The sequence below is a fragment of the Panthera onca genome, chromosome E2 (assembly GCF_046562875.1).
Source record: "Panthera onca isolate mPanOnc1 chromosome E2, mPanOnc1 haplotype 2, whole genome shotgun sequence".
Classification (NCBI taxonomy): Eukaryota; Metazoa; Chordata; class Mammalia; order Carnivora; family Felidae; genus Panthera; species Panthera onca.
Genome location: NC_138353.1, coordinates 26811988 through 26831033, shown reverse-complemented (window position 1 = coordinate 26831033; position 19046 = coordinate 26811988). Strand labels below are relative to the sequence as shown.

Below are 19046 nucleotides of genomic sequence, written 5' to 3'. Positions count from 1 at the left end.
TGTCACCAGAGCACCCCTGCCCTTTCTGCCTGCTACCAATGTAACACTACACCTAGAATTGAGAGGACACAGGAAGGTTTTTCTAACTGGCACAACTCCCAAGCTTTGAGGGAGAAAGGGAGAAGTGTTAAAATTTGTTTCTTCCAAATGTTCTGGAATGCATCCAGGTGCACCCATAAAAGAAAGTTGGCACCCACCTCACCAATAAGGAGATATATTTCTCTAAACTGCAGTCATAATTCCTAATTGAATGTCTCTCTCAAAAATTCATGACACGAAAGACTGAATTATTAAGTAAATAAAATCATAAATGAGGATCATAACGGAGCTAATGGCTGCACTACACAGCTTTCCATTGTGCAGGAGCTTGCCAACAGCTCCCGATGGTCCAGTGTAGCTGTATCCCTGCAAACTTACACAACTGTCCCTTCACCCAGCAAAAAAAAATAGTGTGCCCTGCCCTTCAAATCTTGTTCGCAGATTGAGTTTTTCTACCAATTAACACAACTTAGAAGCACAACTTTTTTCCCCCGAAGATGATCTCAAACTTGGAGGCAGCCCCAGTTTGCCTGTTTCTCATTGAGCTGTCACTCACATTCTCTCACATCAAGTTCTGCATCCCTGATAGCCTTTGACAGCTACAAGTCAATGTACCATTTAGACCCCCAAATCTGATTTTGATTTCTAGCTACTTTGATCAATATTTTAGAAAGTTCAGCAGTTTTCTTCCATAACCTTTGTATTTAAAGTCTGAACTCCAAAAACTAGTGGTAAAGATGGAGATTTTTAAGTGACTCATGTTCAGCCCATTCTGACCATCCATCATTCAACAAATGTCTGGTGAGCTCTGCTTTGTGCCCGACACTGTGCTGGTGAGAAGTGTTCTATAGTGGACAAAATAGCCATTCCACTAACCTCCATTACTTCATCATTCAGCAGAGGGGAGGAGTTCAGCAAATAGGCCCCCAAATAAAATTAAATTCTCAAATTGGGATATGTGCTATGAAGAAACAAAATGATCCCATTTGAGGAGGAGAGGTTAGAAAAAATGTATTTGAGCAAGACATGTAAGCTGAGACCTGAGGATGTGCAGGAGATGGACAGGCAAGGCGGGAGGAGAGAGATGTGCATGGTGAGGAGAGCTTTCCAGAGGGGGACACGTGTGAAATCCCTGAGGAAAGACAGATCTTGGTCTGTTCAAGGCCCTGGGAGCCAGCCAGTGTGGCTGGAGTAGAGAAGACACCAGAAGGAAGGGTGGCCAGCTGCCTCTGATGGACAAGGAATGTTGGTTAAGCAGGGTCTCCTCTGAGGTGGGGGTGGAGCAGCCCCATGCCCATAAGCAGCAGTTGTTAGGGAGTCACTAAGGTACAATGTGAACCATCCTAATCTGGATGTCATGATGCCAGGTTCTGAGGAAAACCAGTTAGCACTATGGCAGGGGTTAAATGAGAGAAGGAGGGAGAACACAGAGCAAAGGTCTTGCATATAGGAAGCACTCAATAAATGGTGGCCTCAGCTCTCTCGTGCAGAGTAATGGTAAGTTCCTTCCTTTTCTTGGGTCACAGAGTCTATAATTAAAGAAATGGAGCAAATGTCTTGAAAGGTCCCTTCCTGTAGAATTTGGGTGGGGAGTTTGCACACTTGGAGGGAGGCAGCCCATCTGGATTTCAGGGTCTCTTCCTGGGTGGAGATGGTACATGCTTCAGACTCCTAAACCCAGGCCTGTCTGTCCCATCTCTTCTCCCAAGCACCACAGGTCCAGATGCCTGGCTGACTTGCTGGATGCTGGCTGGGCCCTGACTTGATCCAGGGGTCTCAGTAGTTAGCAAAGCATTAGTGACAGGACCCTGCTAGGTCAACAAAACTGCCCTGGGACCTTTGTCACTGGTGCCCATCAAAGCATCCTCAAATTAAGAATAAGTAACATGTACCTGACTTCCCCCTCAATCCACCCTGACCTCTCACTTCACTCCCCACTGCAAGACTGTCTCCAAATTTCTAACCCCAAGTAGCTAAGTATAGTGGCTAAGAGCTACCACACAGTCCAAAGGACTTGGGTTTGAATCTCACATGTGATCTGGGGTAAGTTTCTTCTCTGAGTCCATTTCCTCATCTGGAAAGTGGGGATTACAACATCACCAGTGTTTTTGGGGGGGGTCGCCTGAGATAAAACACACAGACTGTGCAGCATGGTGCCCGACTTACTGAACATTTTCAATATGGGCTAGTTGTTAACATCATTGAATTATTATTTGAAAAATTATTGTCATAGTCAGTAACAGAATGACTTCATATAAGAACAGTGAAACTAAGGGGCACCTAGATGGCTCAGTCAGTTGAGCAATTGACTTGGGCTCAGGTCATGAACTTGTGGTTGTGGGTTCGAGCCCCACAACAGGCTCTGTGCTGGCAGCTCAGAGCCTGGAACCTGCTTTGGATTCAGTGTCTTCCTCTCCCTCTGTTCCTCCCCTGCTCACACTGTCTCTTTCTCTCTCTTTCTCAAAAATAAGTAAAGACTAAAAAAAATTAAGGGGTGCCTGGGTGGCTTAGTTGGTTAAGCATCTGACTTCAGGTTATGATCTCCTGGTTTGTGAGTTCAAGCCCTGCGTCAGGCTCTGTGTTGATAGCTTGCTCAGAGCCTGGAGGCTGCTCTGGATTCTGTCTCCTTTTCACTCTGCCTCTCCCCCACTCACACTGTCTGTCTCTCTCAAAAATAAACAAACATTAAAATTTTTTTTTAAATTAAAAAAAAAGAACAGTGAAACGGAGAGCAAAGTAGGGGCTCAAGTCAGATACTCAGCTCGTCCCAGGTCCCCAAAGTTTAGATCATCAAAGACAGAAAGAAAAGCAGAAAGAGCCTCAGGCTGGCTGGGCAGGAGGAAGCAGCAAGGCAAAGGCATCCTGGCAGCACCTGGGAAATGTCATAGGTGCCTCCCACAGTTTGGGGAGTGGGGTCAGAGCCCCACCATGGCCTCCTGAGTCTCAGGCATGGCTCAGGAGCAGGAGGAACACTCTGGAAGCCCAGTCTCCTGTGTGAGCTGACTGCATGGCTGCAAGGCTACCGTTTGTCTGTAGCCTCCCTCTGACCACACTCCAACCCTCTCCAACAAGAAGCCCTTTACACAATCAAGCTGGACATGTCAACTAAGCTTAAGGAATGACTTTTAAGCTGTCTCCAAATTGGAAAACTAGGGAATTCATAGATTTCCATATGATAAGTAATGTTGACAGGTTTGGGCACCAGATTTTTTTCTAAGTACTTGATAAGAATAGACTAGTTTAATTTTCATCCCCTCTGAGGCAGGGCTGTATCAGTAGACCTATGTTACAGATGATGGCTGGATGTGGAGACACCTGCCCCACGTCACTCAGCTGGTACCTGCAAGTCAGATCTGCTTGACTGAATCCTACCACACTAGAGTAAATAAAATAGCTTATGGCCTCTGTGCCAGCCCATTTGGGCTTTATGCCACCACACTCAGACCCAGGAATGCTCAGCTGGCACAGTCAGGACTTCCACACCACCAGCTTGGCTCCAGACCCCACACATGGTGCCAGGCTGCCTCTCAAAGGGACCCACATAACAAAAACCAAATCTTCTTTGATGTTCCTTCTGATTCAAGAGTCAGGGAATCCCAGCCAGAACTGAGTTCTCCTGGGGCTGTACTTAGCAGCATAGGCTTTGAAAATATACAGAGCTGAGTTCCAATCCTGCCTCCTCCATCTCCTGAGACAAATCACCCAGCCTAGTTTTCAGTAAGAGTACCTACTTCCTATTGCTTAACCAATGCCTGACACATAGTAAGTGCTCAGAGCTCTGCCCATTGCCAAGAAAGCCAGGAGCAACAACCTTCTCACCCAAGCCTAAGCCGCAGGCAGCTTTCCAAAAGTGACCTCCAACAGGTTTCCTTGGCAATATGACCACATTATCCCAACTTACTAGCCATCCATGGCTAAGAGTTTGCATCTTGTGACCAGTAGGCTCAGATCTATGTCCTGAAGACATCCACTGTTTTTGCCTTAATTGACTGAAATACATTTATTTGAGCCACATCCATCCACATCCAGGCCAGGAGTCTATCCCAAAAACTGAAGGAAACAGAAAGGATTCACCCAGGAGCCACAACCAGGGACCCGAGCAAACAGCCTGACCCTCAAGCAAATTACAAGACCCTTTCCTTCCCTTGTGTCTTCATAACTGTTTAAGTGCATTAGTAATGGAAGAAACGTTGGTTCCTGGCTCAGGTAAAAGCAAAGCCTGAGAAAACCCTTGAATTATCCAAGTGGCCTGGGGCATTCTTCTGGCTCTCTGTCCCTTTTGTTCTGGGCTCCCCACTGTCATCCGTAGAGGCAACACCTGTCCCTTTACACTTAACTTACAGTTACCATTCACTTAGCATTTCTTCCAGAGTGTCAGAGTTATGAACTCCTGACACTCAGGGTGTAAGGAAAGCCTCTTCTCATAAAAAAAAAAAAAAAAAAAAAAAAGACTGAAAATCTTAGGATGGCTCACATGGAACAGTGTGAGCAGCAGAAGGGAACATTGCTTCAGACTGAGAATTCTCCCAGATGTGGTGCAGGGACAATGTCTTACTGAGATTACTTGTTTTGAAAAACAGCTTTGGCCCTATGCATCAGCACTTCTGTATCTCTTGGGTAAATTCCTAGCAGTGCTATTGCTGGGTCATAGGGTAGATCTATTTTTAATTTTTTGAGGAATCTGCACACTGTTTTCCAGAGCAGCTGGTACCGCAATGTTTATAGCAGCACTTTCAACAATAGCTAAATTATGGAAAGAGCCTAAATGTCCATCAACTGATGAATGGATAAAGAAGATGTGGTTTATATATACAATGGAATACAACCTGGCAATGAGAAAGAATGAAATCTGGCCATTTGCAGCAACATAGATGGAACTGGATGGTATTATGCTAAGTGAAACAAGTCAGGCAGAGAAAGACAGTTACCATATGTTTTCACTCATATGTGGATCCTGAGAAACTTAACAGAATACCATGGGGGAGGGGAAGGGGGGAAAATTTACAGAGAGGGAGGGAGGCAAACCATAAGAGACTTAAATACTGAGAAAAAACTGAGGGTTGATGGGGGGAGGGGAGAGGGGAAAGTGGATAATGGGCATTGAGGAAGGCATCTGTTGGGATAAGCATTGGGTATTGTATAGAAACCAATCTGACAATAAATTATATTTAATATAAGGATAAATAAGTAAATAAATAAATAAAATATTGGACACGCCAAAAATAAATAAACAAATTAACAAAAAAAAAAAAGAAAAAGAAAAACAGCTTTTAGATGGGGTGACTGGGTGACTCAGTAGGTTTAGTGTTTGATTCCTGATTTTGGCTCAGGTCATGATCTCATGTTTCATGAGTGTGAGTCCTCCATTGGGTTCTATGCTGACAGTGTGGAGCATGCTTGGGATTTTCTCTTTTTCCCTCTCTCTCTGCCCCTCTCCCATTCTCTCTCTGTCTCTCTCTGTCTCTCTCTGTCTCTGTCTCTCTCTCTCTTTCTAAATAAATAAATAAATAAATAAATAAACTTAAAAATTTTAAAATTAAAAAAAAAATAACTTTGGGGCACCTGGGTGGCTCAGTCAGTTAAGTAACTGACTCTTGATTTCAGCTCAGGTCATGATCTGAAGGTCGTGAGATTCAGCCTCACAATGGGCTCCATACTGGGCATGGAGTTTGCTTAAGATTCTCTCTCTCCTTCTCCATCCCTCACTCTCGTGCTCTCTCTTTCACTCTCTGTTTAAAAAAAAGGCTATATTGAGGTATAATTGTTTTACAAAGAGCCACACATATTTAATATGCACAATTTGATGAGTTTGTAAATATGCAAACATCTATGTTACCACCACCACAATGAAGGGAATAGGCATATCCAATACCTCCAAAGTGTCCTTTTGTCCTTTTGTGGGTTTATTTTTGTTTTTGTGTTTGATTTGTGGTATGAACATTTAACATGAGATCTACCCTTTCAACAAATTTTGAAGTGCATCATATTGTATTATTACCTATAGACATTGTGTTGTACAACAGATATCTAGAACTTATTCATCTTGCTTAACTCAAATTTTATAGTCATTGAACATCTCCCCATTTCCCCTTGTCTGCAGCCTCTGGCAATCACCATTCTGTTCTCTGCTTTTATGAATTTGACTATGTTAGATATCCCTTATGTATAAGTGAAACCATGCAGGATTTGTCCTTCTGTGACTGGTTTATTTCACTGCCACTTTTGAAAGGTCCATCAAGATATTGGCAGTCATACAAATAAAATAATTTAATAGTCTTTTTTTAAGACTTCCATAGACTAATACTGAAGATTACCTTTTCAAAGTTCTTTGAGAGCTATTGAAACTTCCACTGACTCCTTCAGGCAAGCGCCTCCCCAAAGGGAGATGCCTCTGGTGCCTCTGTCCTAACAATTTCTGCATGTATGACATTGCATCTCAGCTGCTCCTGTGTGTCCTTTCTCTCCATTAGAGCAGAGCTAAGAACAGAGGCTGTGTCTTTTTGCAGATGGCACCAGGCACGTAGGTGCTCAGAAAATGTTTGTGGGGACAGGGATAAACTACAACCACCATATGCACATTATCTCTAGCACACAAGAGGTCTGCAGTTGGTATTGTTTTTAGCCAGTTTATGGAAAAGTAAACAGGAAGGGAGAGACTAAGTGGCTTTGTGGGGACACAAAACTGAAATGTGCTACTGGGGCTGAAACACATGTGTGTCTAAGCTCCTGCTTTATGTTCCCTCCAGGGTATTGATCTACTCTCATAATGAAGTCAGAGAAGGCCTGCTCTCTTCAAGTGTGCCCATTTTTCAGGTTAATAATGAGAGGTCCAGAGATATGCAAATTAATAGCTAATAAGAAACATGATCAGGAAATGGCACCCAGGGTAATGACACCTTCCCATGCTGGCAACATCAGGACTCTACACCTTTCTTCCTGAACCCTGCACCTGCTGCTCCCTCTTCCCAGACCTCACTCACTAGCTCATGTGCATACACACTCACCTGGCCCTAGCTGCATCCTTATGACCTGCTATGAGCTAAATGTTTGTGACCTCTCCAAATCTATATGTTAAATCTTATATCTCCAGTGTGATAGATTTTGGAGATGAAGTTTTGGGGAAGTAATTAGGTCATGAGATGAAGCCCCCACATGAGATTAGTGCCCTTATGAGAAGACACACAAGATATCTTATTCTCTCTCTCTCTCTCCTTATGCCATGAGAGGATACAAGAGAGATGGCCATCTGAAAACCAGAAAGAGGGTTCTTGTTAAGAACCTAAACATGATGGCATCTTGACCTCAGACTTCCAGCCTCAGAACTGTGAAAGAGAGATGTTTGTTGTTTTCAAAATGTTTAAGGCACACATGCTATGGTATTCTCTCTTAGTAGCTGCAACTGATCAAGATATGACCAAGAATTATCTTAAGCCCCCCCTTTTGGTCCCTCCTGGGTCACCTCAATCACACTCCTGAATGACTTAGGTCTCCTCTGCAATTGTTGGAGCACTGTCATCCTCCCCACCTTGCCATGAGCCAGAGGGCAGGGCCTATGCCACATATGTCTTTTGTGGAGTCCCACGAATGACCAACTTGCTATTGCAGATGACTGACCCAGAGCACAATGTTCCTCCAGTAGGTCTACCTTCTCACTCTCTTCTTGACCCTTGGCTTAACTAAACCAACCTATTAAATTGAAACACTGGTCGATTGTTTTTATAGCTTAGCCCAAACTTAAGAGAACCTAGCATTCTCATACACCAGTCTTGGGAATGAATACTGGCCTGGCTTTTCTGAAGGAGAATTTGATGCTTCAGCTACACCTGCCTTGGAAATGTACATGACTTTGACTATGATTTTTCTACTAGAAATGTATTTGCACATTAATTGATGCTGTCCCCCAAGATTTGTGTTTGAGGACAGTCTAGGCAGTATTGTTTCCAACAATAACAAAAAAGAATTATGGTCAAATAATTTTCCAACAATAGTAGAATTAAGTCAAACAATTGTGGTTGATCTACATAAGGAAACCCTCTACATACAACCTTGTGTGCTGTGTTATAGAGGTATACCTATGGATGTGGGAAAATTCTCATTATACAGAGTGAATTGTTCTTTTGAGTATATCATAGTGCATAATACATATTTAAAAAGCAAATACAAAGAAAAAGAGCAAGTTAAAATATACCAAGCTTTTAACAATGCTAATTTCTGCACTGTGGCACTATTGAGTGTTTTTTTCTTTTCTTTCTACTTTTCTGTATGTTCTAAATTTACTACAAGGAAATATTTGGGGGTGCATGGGAAATGACATCTATTGTACTTTATTACCTAAAAAGAGGCTTTCCTTTGAATAATTTTTGGATAATCTGTCTTTATAAAAACATGTAATTGAGGCAGAACAAAAAGACACAGAGACAGAAACAAAAGCAGCCATGATCTGCCTGCCCAGATAAGCCCTGTTGACCACAGTAAACTTTTATAATCAGAAATCCAAAAGTTACTTCCTTCCGTCCTAAACTCCTATCTCCATGTGGTCAGCTGACCTAGTCAGGGCTGGTCTAGGTTGTGGCACAGATGGCCAGTTGCCCACCCAATATCTATTCTCCCTTCTGCCTTAGTAGGAGACTCCAATTTTATTCTGGAGTCAATGTGCCCAGCCAGCAGGACCCTTATTTCCTAACCTTCCTTGCAAATCGCAATGGCCAGTGGGCTTCCCACAGACATGTCACATGGGGTGTAGAGACACCCCCCCCCTCCTTTGAGCAGGTGACAGCTGACAAAATGCCCTTTTGCCATCCTCCCCTTCTGCTTCCTGGTGGTAATGTAGCTGTGATAGTGGGGGCCCTGGGGCCCTTCTGGACTGAAGGCAATCTTGATGAAAACCACACTGCAGAGGCTGGTGGAAGGGAAAGAGCCCGGAGTCTGGTACCTTAGTGATGGCACAGCCGCCACACTAGCCCTAGACTGCCCATGTCCAGACTCCTTTCATAAGTGAGGGAAACACTTGCTCTGCCTTGCTCCAGAGCTATTAAGTCTGTGCCCTGTTACAAGTCTCAGAAAGTGCCCTTCAGAAACTCACTCAGCTATTAATGAAATAAGACCACACAGTCGGTCCAGCATTGTTCCTGTGTGCACACCTCCCTCCTGCAGGAACCCCAGTGAGCAGAAGTGTTGTTGTGGGGCGAGGACACCTCCAGCTCCCCAGCACTGTCTAGTAAACATTGTTACAGGAGGGAGAATCTTATCTGACTCTGGGTGGGATGGGGGAAGGGGATGGGAAGATAGCTTCCAAGGGGAGTCAAATACGCATACACATCTTTATATTCTTCTGTGGTCTGCTTGCCATTTTAATAATATTTTTCAAATGCTAATTTGGTGTAAGTCATGCTGGTACATGCAGCTCACAACTACTGACCAATTAATCTAGGCAGACAGGAGGTTGAGTACTTATGAGGGGACTTGTCAGACCTTATGAAAGCAACACCACAGTAACTAGAGGCACCATGGCACCCCTCCCTCATGGCGAAGTCTGGCACAGCCCACAGAGCTGCACCTCACAGCCAATGGCCTTTGCAAAGCTCTGGGGCTCTGAATGCAGCCCAGACGGTGGTCTCCAGGAGATCGTAGGGCCCTGAAAACTTGTCACAGACATGCTGTCGCATGACACCTTTCTGAGATCTGGCACCTCAAATGTTCTGCCCTGTGGCATTTTCAGACCTCTGCTCCATGAGCAAGCACCACAGTCCTCCGCACCTGGCCCTAGGGGAATGGGCACAGAGAATCTTGCAATCCCAGGGTTTGGGAAAGGACCTTCATGTGCATATGAGTTTGCTAGAGCTGCCACAACAGAGGACCACAGACTGGGTGGTTTCGACAACAGAAATGTATTGTCTCACAATTCTGGGAGCTGGAAGTCTGATGTCAAGGTGTCCCCTGGGCTGTTTCCTTCTGAGCACCATGAGGGAAGGGTCTGCTCCTGACCTCTGTCTTTGATTTGTAGATGGCCTTCTCCCCATGTCTTCCTCTGTGTGTGTCTGTTTCCAAGTTTCCCATTTTTATAAGGTCACCAGTCATGATGATGTCATCTTAACTTGGTTACCACAATAAAGACCCTATCACCAAATAAGGTCATATTCTGAGGGGGTTAAGATATATGAGTTCTGGGGAAAAATAATTCAACCTGTAACTCCATTCTTCAAGTTTGTGGGGGGGTGGGTCACAACAGGAGCTATGAAGGTAACATAAATGAGTGATCCCCACACAGGTGGGAACTTGTGTCAAAAAAACATCAGACAGGCACAGTGTCAGCCCCAGGCAAAGGTAACTGTTGGGCACCTTCTGTTTGCCCCTCCAGCCCCCTCCTCACCTTTCTCCACTCTATTCTGTGCCCAGCAGGCTAGCTTTTATGGGCTGCATCTGAAGGCTCCCTGGCCCTGTTTCTTTCAGAAGGTTCGGCCAATGCTGTAGAACACAGCAGCCACTGTGTTGCATATTAGAGTCCTCCAGAGAAAAAGAACCAGCAGGATATATACAGATATACATAAGCAGAGATTTATTATAGGAATTGGCTCACACAGTTATGGAGGCCAAGAAGTCCTATGATCTGCCATCTGCAAGCTGGAGACCCAGGAAAGATAGTGGTGCAGTTCAGTCCAAGTCCAAAGGCCTGAGAACGAGGGGAGCCAAAGGTGTAAGTTCTAGGCGAAGTCCAAAAGCCAGGCACATCAATATCCAAGGGCAGAAGATGGATGCCCCATCACATGCAGAGAGTGAATTCACTCTTTCTCTGCCTTTTTGTTCTATTCAAGCTCACCTGCACAGGGTGGGAGGTGGTATTCTCTACTCAGGATACTGATTCAAATGTTAATCTCTTTGGAAACACTCTCATTGACACACCCAGAAATAATGTTTTACCAGCTATCAGGGCATCTCTTAGCCTGGTCAAGCTGACTCAAAATTAAGCATCACAAGTAGCTATTTAAATTTAATTTCAAATTACTTGAAATTAAAATTTTACATTTCAGTTCTTCTGTCACGCTAGTCACATTTCAAGTGCTCGATAGCCACAAGTGATTGGTTGCTATGGTTTTGAACAGTGCAGATATATAGTGTTACCATCATCACAGACAGTTCTATTGGGCAGCACTAGTTCAGACATGAGAAGCCCCAGGAGTCGATATAGAAGTTGGGAGGGGAATAGACAAGATGTCTGTTCCCCAGCTTCTTTCCTGCCAGGTTGCCTGAGGCTGGCTGTGATTCTGTTGAGGCCACATCCCTTACCAGGGAGCCCTTTCCTACAACTATTCTCTCTGGCTTGCCGTTACTGCTCCCTCCCTTTGTGCCTTCAACCTTGGGGTGCTTATAGCTCCCCACTGCCCTGGAGTGCAGTACCGCCCCTTGCTGGTTTCCCTGGCACTAGACCCATGCCTTTACCTGAATCTATCTATATACCCTGTCTAATCAGTTACCTGTTCCTGTAACAAGGCCACACCCTATTGTATTGCCCAGAACAGTGTTGTCGATTCTTCTCATTTTGCAAGAAAAGCTGTAAATCTAGATTTTTATATGAAATCTACAACTTGAACATAGCAACCATCTCAAAAACAATTTCCAAACATTATGTATGCAAAGCAAAACTCATCTACTTCTGAGTGTGGTCCATAATTAGCCACCTAAGCTGGTGGTTACCCACTGTGTTTGAGCAAGCCCCCTCCCCACTGGTTTTAGGATGTCTTGTGATGTCCTCTGGGTAACTACCATTTTCCTATCTCTCTTTTTCTCTCTGTGTGTCTGAAAGGAATATCACTTTCCGATCTCCAACTGTGATGTGCTCTCTGCCTTTCCTTGGTATGGTAGCTACCTATTATCATAGTGGCTTGAAACACAAACATTTCTTATCCCACAGTCTGTGGGTCAGGAATCACACACAGCTGTGTTGAGTCTGGCTCAGGGCCTCTCATAATCTGACATCCAGGTGTCAGTCCAGGACTGTGGTCATCTCAAGGTTCTATTTGGAAGGATCCACTTCCAAGTTCACCCATGTAGTTGTTGGCAGGATTCTGCTAGGCTGTTGGACCAGGGGCTTTGGTTTCTTGTTGCCTGCCCACCAGCATGTGAACCTCTACCCAGGGAGGCTCACAATATAGCAGCTGGTTTTGCCAGAGCAACGAGCAGGAAGAGCCAAGCAGAGAGTGAGAGTGTGGTATCAACCCTAATCTTGGAAGTGACATCCAATCACATTTGCTGTATTCTATTGATTAAGAAGTCCCTAGGTTCAGCCCACACTCTAGAGTGGGGGATGACACAAGATTGTACAATCTAGGAGGGGATCACTGAGGACACTCTCAGAAAGCTGCCTGGGATATGTATTCTGCAGGTGAGGAAATAAAACTGAGTTATAATTTAAAAGTGAATTGGGGTAAGATAGGACCACCAGAAACTGGGGAACCCCAAGATATCTAAGCCAGGCCTGCCAGAAAATAATTCCCGAGATCTTCATAAAATTTCTTTCTATGTTGCCAAATATCCCTGTCTTTTTGTTCACTCTATTCTCTGCCTAAAATTAATCTCTACTTCTCAACATATTCTTTTTCAAGACCCAACTCAGATGCCTCCTTCTGTGAAAGCCTTCCTGACCCTCCCAGACAGAAAGGTTGACTCATCTGGTTTCCCCTAACATCACTGACATAAAGCATGTTCACATCTATCATCTTATCTTGCCTCATTTGAGCCTTACAACAACCCAGTAAATGGCTAAATATTGTTATCCCCATTTACATCAAGGAAAACTGAGGCACAGAAAGATCAAGACTCAAGATCAAGATCACACAGGTAGTAAGTAGAAGATTTAGGACTTGAACTAAGGTCTTCAGACTTCAAGGTCTATTTTTTTTTCTGTTTTCTCTATAGCATTTAACATGTCTGTAGCTTTATTCATTTGTTTATTCAAAAATAATTTACTGAGGTGATCTGGGCTGCCCCGCACAGAACACAGGCTGGGTCCTCCCTCTAATCCACTCTACCCAGATATCTTCCCTCATTCCTTTGCTTTGCTTAGCCAAACTCTGGCAATCCTTTAGGCCAAATTCAAGTCATTCCTCCTCCATGAAGCCTTCGCTGACTCCTTCAACCCACAGAATGCTGGACTTGGAAGTAACTTCAGACCAACACTTTCATTTTATCTTAGGGAAGCTATGGTCTCCAAAAGGAACACAGTATGTCACACAGAAGGTCCCTTTTATGCTGAGTACACTCTACGTGCCTAGCCCAGATCCCATTGTTGGGACAGACACATCCAACTCTTGACTGCTGGGAATCCCAGCTTCTGCAGACTCCTGGTGTACCCTTTTGGGGATCATCCTCAACTGCAGAGAACTGCCTCACCCAGGGTTAAGCCTGTTCCATGTCCAGTGACTGGCTGATGCAGTGGTACAAAGGCACCTCCTTGCCTCTAATTGGACAACTCTGAAGCATCACCCTACTCCAGAGGTCCCTATAGGACCAGCTTTACCCCTGCCCCCTCCTGTTTCCCTCACCTCCTTATAGGTATTATCTCCTAAGAACACTGCCCAAAGATCCTTCCACACACATTTCTCCAACTTTTTAGGGGCCCAGTCTCTTAAAGACACAATTATTATTACTAATATAAATAAGAATGGTAATAAGTTACTGAGCAATACTGTAAAAAAAAGCTAAGATTTGTTGAGTGCCAGGACCTCTATTTCTTCCTCACATAAACGTAAAAGAAAGGTTTTATTATTATACTCATTTACCAGATAGAGAGGTGAAAGTTTTTGTTATGTTTTTCACATCTTATAAGTAAAAGGTGGGGTTGGGATTCTTATTCAGGGCTTCAAGTTCTGGAGCCAAGCTCTTAACCACCTCACTGTCACTTGGTGATTATTCTATATACACATCACCTTTCTTAGCTGTAAGATCTTTGAAGACACATATCAGGTGAAGACTGTGTCACCAGGCAGACAGCAGGTACTCAATAAATGCTGGTTGGTAAGTGTCCATTGATGGATGAATGGATAAAGAAGTTGTAGTGTTTATATACAATAGAATATAATACTCAGCTGTAAGGAAGAAGGAAATCCTGCCATTTGCAACAATGCGGATGGAACTTAATGGCATTTTGCTAAATGAAATAAGTCAGACAGAGAAACACAAAGACTGTATAATCTCACTTATATATTAGATGTAAAAAAGGAAAAAAAAAAAAAAACAAAGCCATAGAAAAGGTGATCAAATTTGTGGTTACCAAAGGCAGGAGTTGCAGGGAGAAAGAATAAGAGGAATGTGGTGTAAAAGAACAAACTTCCAGTTATAAGATAAATAAGTATGAGGAGGTCATGTACAACACAACAACTATAGTTATCACAGCTGTATGGTATATATGAAAATTGTTAGGAGAGTAAATCCTAAGAGCCCTCATCACAAGGAATATTTTTTCTTCTTCTTGCTTTTTCTTTTTATTATGTCTATTTGAGGTGATGGATGTTAACTAAATGTATGGTGGTAATAATTTAAAAACATATGTAAGTCAAACCATTGTGCTGTACACCTTAAGCTTATACACTGATGTATGTTAATTATATCTCAATAAAACTGGAAAAAATTAAAATTAAAACATTAAAAAACATTTTTAAATGCTGGTCAGCTAAATGGCTGGTAGGTTGCTTTGTGAACATGCCAAAATCAGGTCAGTAGCACAATGTGCAGGGACAGTCTTCAGGACTTCAAAATTATGGCTGAGGGTTCCCGCTCTTACACCTGCCTCTCTGCTATTTACTTGCAGACATTTAAAGGTCAGGGTGGTAATGTTCAGCCATGAACTTTTCACTTCTACCAGGATCATAGGCATTAAAGAAGCAGGTGTGTGTGTGTGCATGTGTGTGTGCATGTGTGTATGTGTGATCACGCATGTGTGATGGGGGCAGCTGGCTCTGAGTGAGGCAGCTGCTATCACACCCTCTTCTGGGTTTACTCCAGAGTGTCTGTTCTCTCCAAGCAGGTTTGGCAGGACTACAGTGTATTTGGGAATCTTCTGTCAAGGGAGCTAGCTGCTTTGGGTCTCTGTGGGAACTCTAAATCCATGTCTGCTACATCACCAGGTCTCTGAGCTCCGATAGCCATTAGCTGCCTATAAGCCATCCAATCTGACAGCGAATTTTGATCTTTCTTTAAACCACTTAATTAATTATTTCAGGCAAGTCTTAACTTCATAACTAGACCAAACTCCCTCTAGCAGGCGGCAGTGACTTCATTGTCTACACATCATCTACCCAGCCTCCAGCTGGGTGCTGGACACATGAGAGCTGCTCAAGGGAAAGTTGAGGACTGAGGAAGGAGTCAGATGCCTACATCTCCAGGGCAGCTCACAAGACCCAGCCCTGGCAATGGCCCCATGATCCTGCCTCGGGACCATGGCATGGGGTGGTGAAGGGAAAGAGGGAACACAGGAGAAAGGCTACTCCTCAGGAGCATTCTCTATTAGTGGTGAATTTGTAACAAATTTAAGGTATGGGGTTGTCATGACTAATTGTTAAGAATGTGACAAAAAGACATGAGAGGAAGCAACATGAACATCATAGTCTGGCCCATCAGATATGTCAATGTCCTGCCTCTTAGCCCTCCAGAGCATTTGCGTCACAGCACTAGAGTCTGAACTCCTCACTCTGGTCTAAAAAGGTGGGGTTTCCAGTCCTTTACATGTTACCTACCTCTCATTCCAAAAATAAAACACTTTGAAAAAAGAAATAAAAATGAGAAAACTCAAAATCAGGTAGTGGAGACAGACTAGTAATCATACATTAGTGAATAACAGTAAATGCAATGATAAAATGTTGATGTAGCTTTTTGGGCTCTTGAAGAAGTGTACCTAGCTTGGGTGGAAAGGTCAGGACAAACTTATTGGAGGAAGAGATATCTTGATTGACTCTTAAAAGAAGAGTAGAATTGAGGGCTGCTGTCTTCCACATCATTTAGCTGTCCAAAAAGAAGATCCAGAAAAAGAGTTTATAGGTCTATTGTGGCCTCTTGGGACACTTAAAGGCTGATGCCATATGCTCACAGCAGAAGTGGCACATCCCCATATACCCCACGGGTGTTTAGTTATAAGGGGAAATAGTAGGACAGTTACAAAGCTAGTCCAAGCTGGGTGCAGTTAAAAGGGGCATTTGCAGAAATCATTTCTTAATTAACATCATGGCCTTCCTGCCCATTTCAGATCTCCAGCGATGTACAAAGCTGGGTAAGGCCTCCCAGGCTTTGATTCCTCAAGTTTATCTTTTAAGCCCCTCATTTCTGTTGGGTGAGATGAAATCTCTAAATTCCAACTTCACAGAGACCCACCAATCCCCTCCCCACCCCCATTCCTTAGCAACCTCTCAGAATGAGTGTTCTTTTAAAAGAGACAAGGTCCTTGCTGACATCTCTCTTTAGAGAGCTCCATCAAAATCCTGCATTTGCCCAGTGTCCTTTCCTTGGCCACTGGTAACCAAGGAAACAAGATACTATGGTAACACTGGGAGGAGAGAAAGGGAGGCATCCAGAGTTCTTGCTCACTCTCTCTCCTCTCTCCTGGAATCAAGGCAGTTACCAGGGCAGAGAGAACATCTGTTCTCAGCTTCCTGGGAGAGAGCACCAGGACACCCACATTGGTGGCTTAATAGCTGACACTCAGAGCTTCCCATTCCCCAACTTGAAGACTGGTGCCCCAGGGCCCCCCAAAACAATGTGCTTTCCCAGGACTGAGGCTCAGCCCTCTCTAGAACTTATAATATAATGCGTAAAATACCAGATGTAAGGGATGCATAAATGTTTATTCAAGTGAGTGAGCAAAATAGAGATCGGGATCATGTATAAGCAAAGCCCTAAACATATTTGAAATTATGATGTATGACAAAATTACCAAGTGTTTGCACAATTTTTAACAGTGTTGGATTTATCTCTTGATTTCACCCTGCTTTTCTGCCTCCTTGTTCAGTGCCTCCCACCCCACCGACTCTATCTCTGCTTCTCAGATGCCCTATCCCTGTATTTTTCTCTGGTTACCTGCCTCTCCCTCTGAGGCTGCAGTCCTGCTTCTTTCTGTCTCACTCTCCCTCCTCCTTCCTTCTGACCTGCAGTTCACTTGTCACTCTCAGGATGGAGTGGCTTACAGAGAAAGATGCCCTGTGTTCTGGTGCCGGCTGAGCCCCTGCCAGTCCACTCTGTATAGAACGCTGTGTTCACTCTCGGACCTCACCATAGACAGGCCTTATGTGGGGCACCTTGGGGTGAGGCTTGAAGGAGGCCCAAACATTACAAACTGTGATATGTGCGATGATGTCATAATCCCAGTGCAGTCCTCAGGAGCAATAGAGAAACCTACCTTTTTGCCTCCAATCCTTTGCTGATTGAATCTTATTTTACAACCTTAAGAATTCTCCATAGAATTTTAAAATCTTTTCTTCTGATTCCTATGTTAAATCCTGCTCCACAGGAACTGCTTTTCTAATTTTTCAGCATTGACTCCCTTCCTTAGAACAGTGTGGTGTCTGAACTGCTTTGATCACACACCCCTATCGATCAAAATATTTCAAACGTGTACCTCCTAGTATAAGTGCACGTATGTATTTATAAAGCACATGCATGTACTACTGTACACACACTCATGGGCATGGGGCTCTGGTCAGCCACTACTTCTGCAAAAGTCTCCATTCACCAAAGCAGCCTCATGCTATCTTCTATTCTGAGGTTCCCAACACAGTTAGTAGCTGTTATTTGTAGAAGAGACTGTGCTCTGAAAATCTACAGTGTCTGCATTTGAAACAGCGACACGGCCCGGCTGCTCCTAAAGGAACAAGGACACACCCTCCCAACTCCTGATTGAAAGGAAGCCAGATCGTGGTGTTTGTTTCCTAAACAAGAATTGAACGTTTGTCACTTGTGCTATTTAATTATGACCCAAGAGGTTTGCTAACATGCACATTCTGTCTGCGGTGCCTGTTTAATTTTGGTATTAAAGACACGGTCTCTATTAGTTACCAAGTAACAAGTGTTTAAACCTCAATAAATAACATTTTTAATAATAAGGTTCTGAAATGCATAGATCACATCTCCCTGTTCATTCTCTAAGAAAAACATTTTAATTATCTATTGACACATATTGCACATGGAACAACCTTCTTTTTAAAAGATAAATGGGTTTATAGGCGAGTCGGGTTAATTAAAAGCCAGTGGAGTATTACAAGTGTATTTACGGGGGAATATTCACTGTAGGAGAGGAATGGTTCCTACACAGTTGTCAGAATTCTGTAAATGTATTGTTTAATAACCACTCGGCCTTAATTATAGTGAGATGGTGGGAGTTTAAATCTAAGCTAAGTGTGCATCCCAGTTATCTCTTCTAAATGGCTTCTCCTCCGTGTCATAGCTTCTCCAGGTCAGGCCACGCTGAGGCACGAGCTGATGACCTGGGTAATTGCTGACCAGAAACTTCCCAGGACCACAGACCTGTCATGAACAAGTGCCCACTGTGATCCTGGACACCAAGAGGAAAGGTTCAGATTCAATCCCAAGGTGAGACCAGTTCTGAGAAAGGCCTAGGAGTTGAAGTGCAACGTCCTTATCATGCTACTCAAGGGTTTTCACCTTTGAGATGCTACCAGCTTTTCACCCCCCACACCACTCACCTCTAACCCTAAACTCCAGAGTGTGTCTTACCAGCTCCATTTCCCCCTGCCACAGAGAACAGCTGTTCTCTCAGCTTGATCCCATGGGAAGGATGAACAGTCTGACCTACAGTGATAACACAGCATGAACAAGAAAAACACTTTGTTGTTCAAGTCATGAAGATTGGGGACTGTTTGTTATTCCAGCATAACATACCCCATTCTGACTCATACACTTCCCTTCACCAATCCCAGAGTCTGGCCTGGAGAAGACACTCTCCAAATGCTTGACAGTGAATAAATATATGAGTCTTCCAATAAATCTTCCCTTTCTTCTCTGGAGTA

General features: G+C 43.7%; 1 long non-coding RNA gene across 2 annotated transcripts in view; it reads right to left on the bottom strand.

Moving 5' to 3' along the window:
• The window catches only part of LOC132691360 (uncharacterized), a 46851-nt gene extending 29521 nt beyond the window's left edge, over window positions 1-17330 (bottom strand). For both annotated transcript variants that reach the window (XR_009615710.2, XR_009615711.2), the window contains exon 1: window positions 17101-17330. This is a non-coding gene — a long non-coding RNA (uncharacterized LOC132691360). The remainder of the gene's footprint in view (window positions 1-17100) is intronic.
• Between the last annotated feature and the right edge of the window lie 1716 nt (window positions 17331-19046).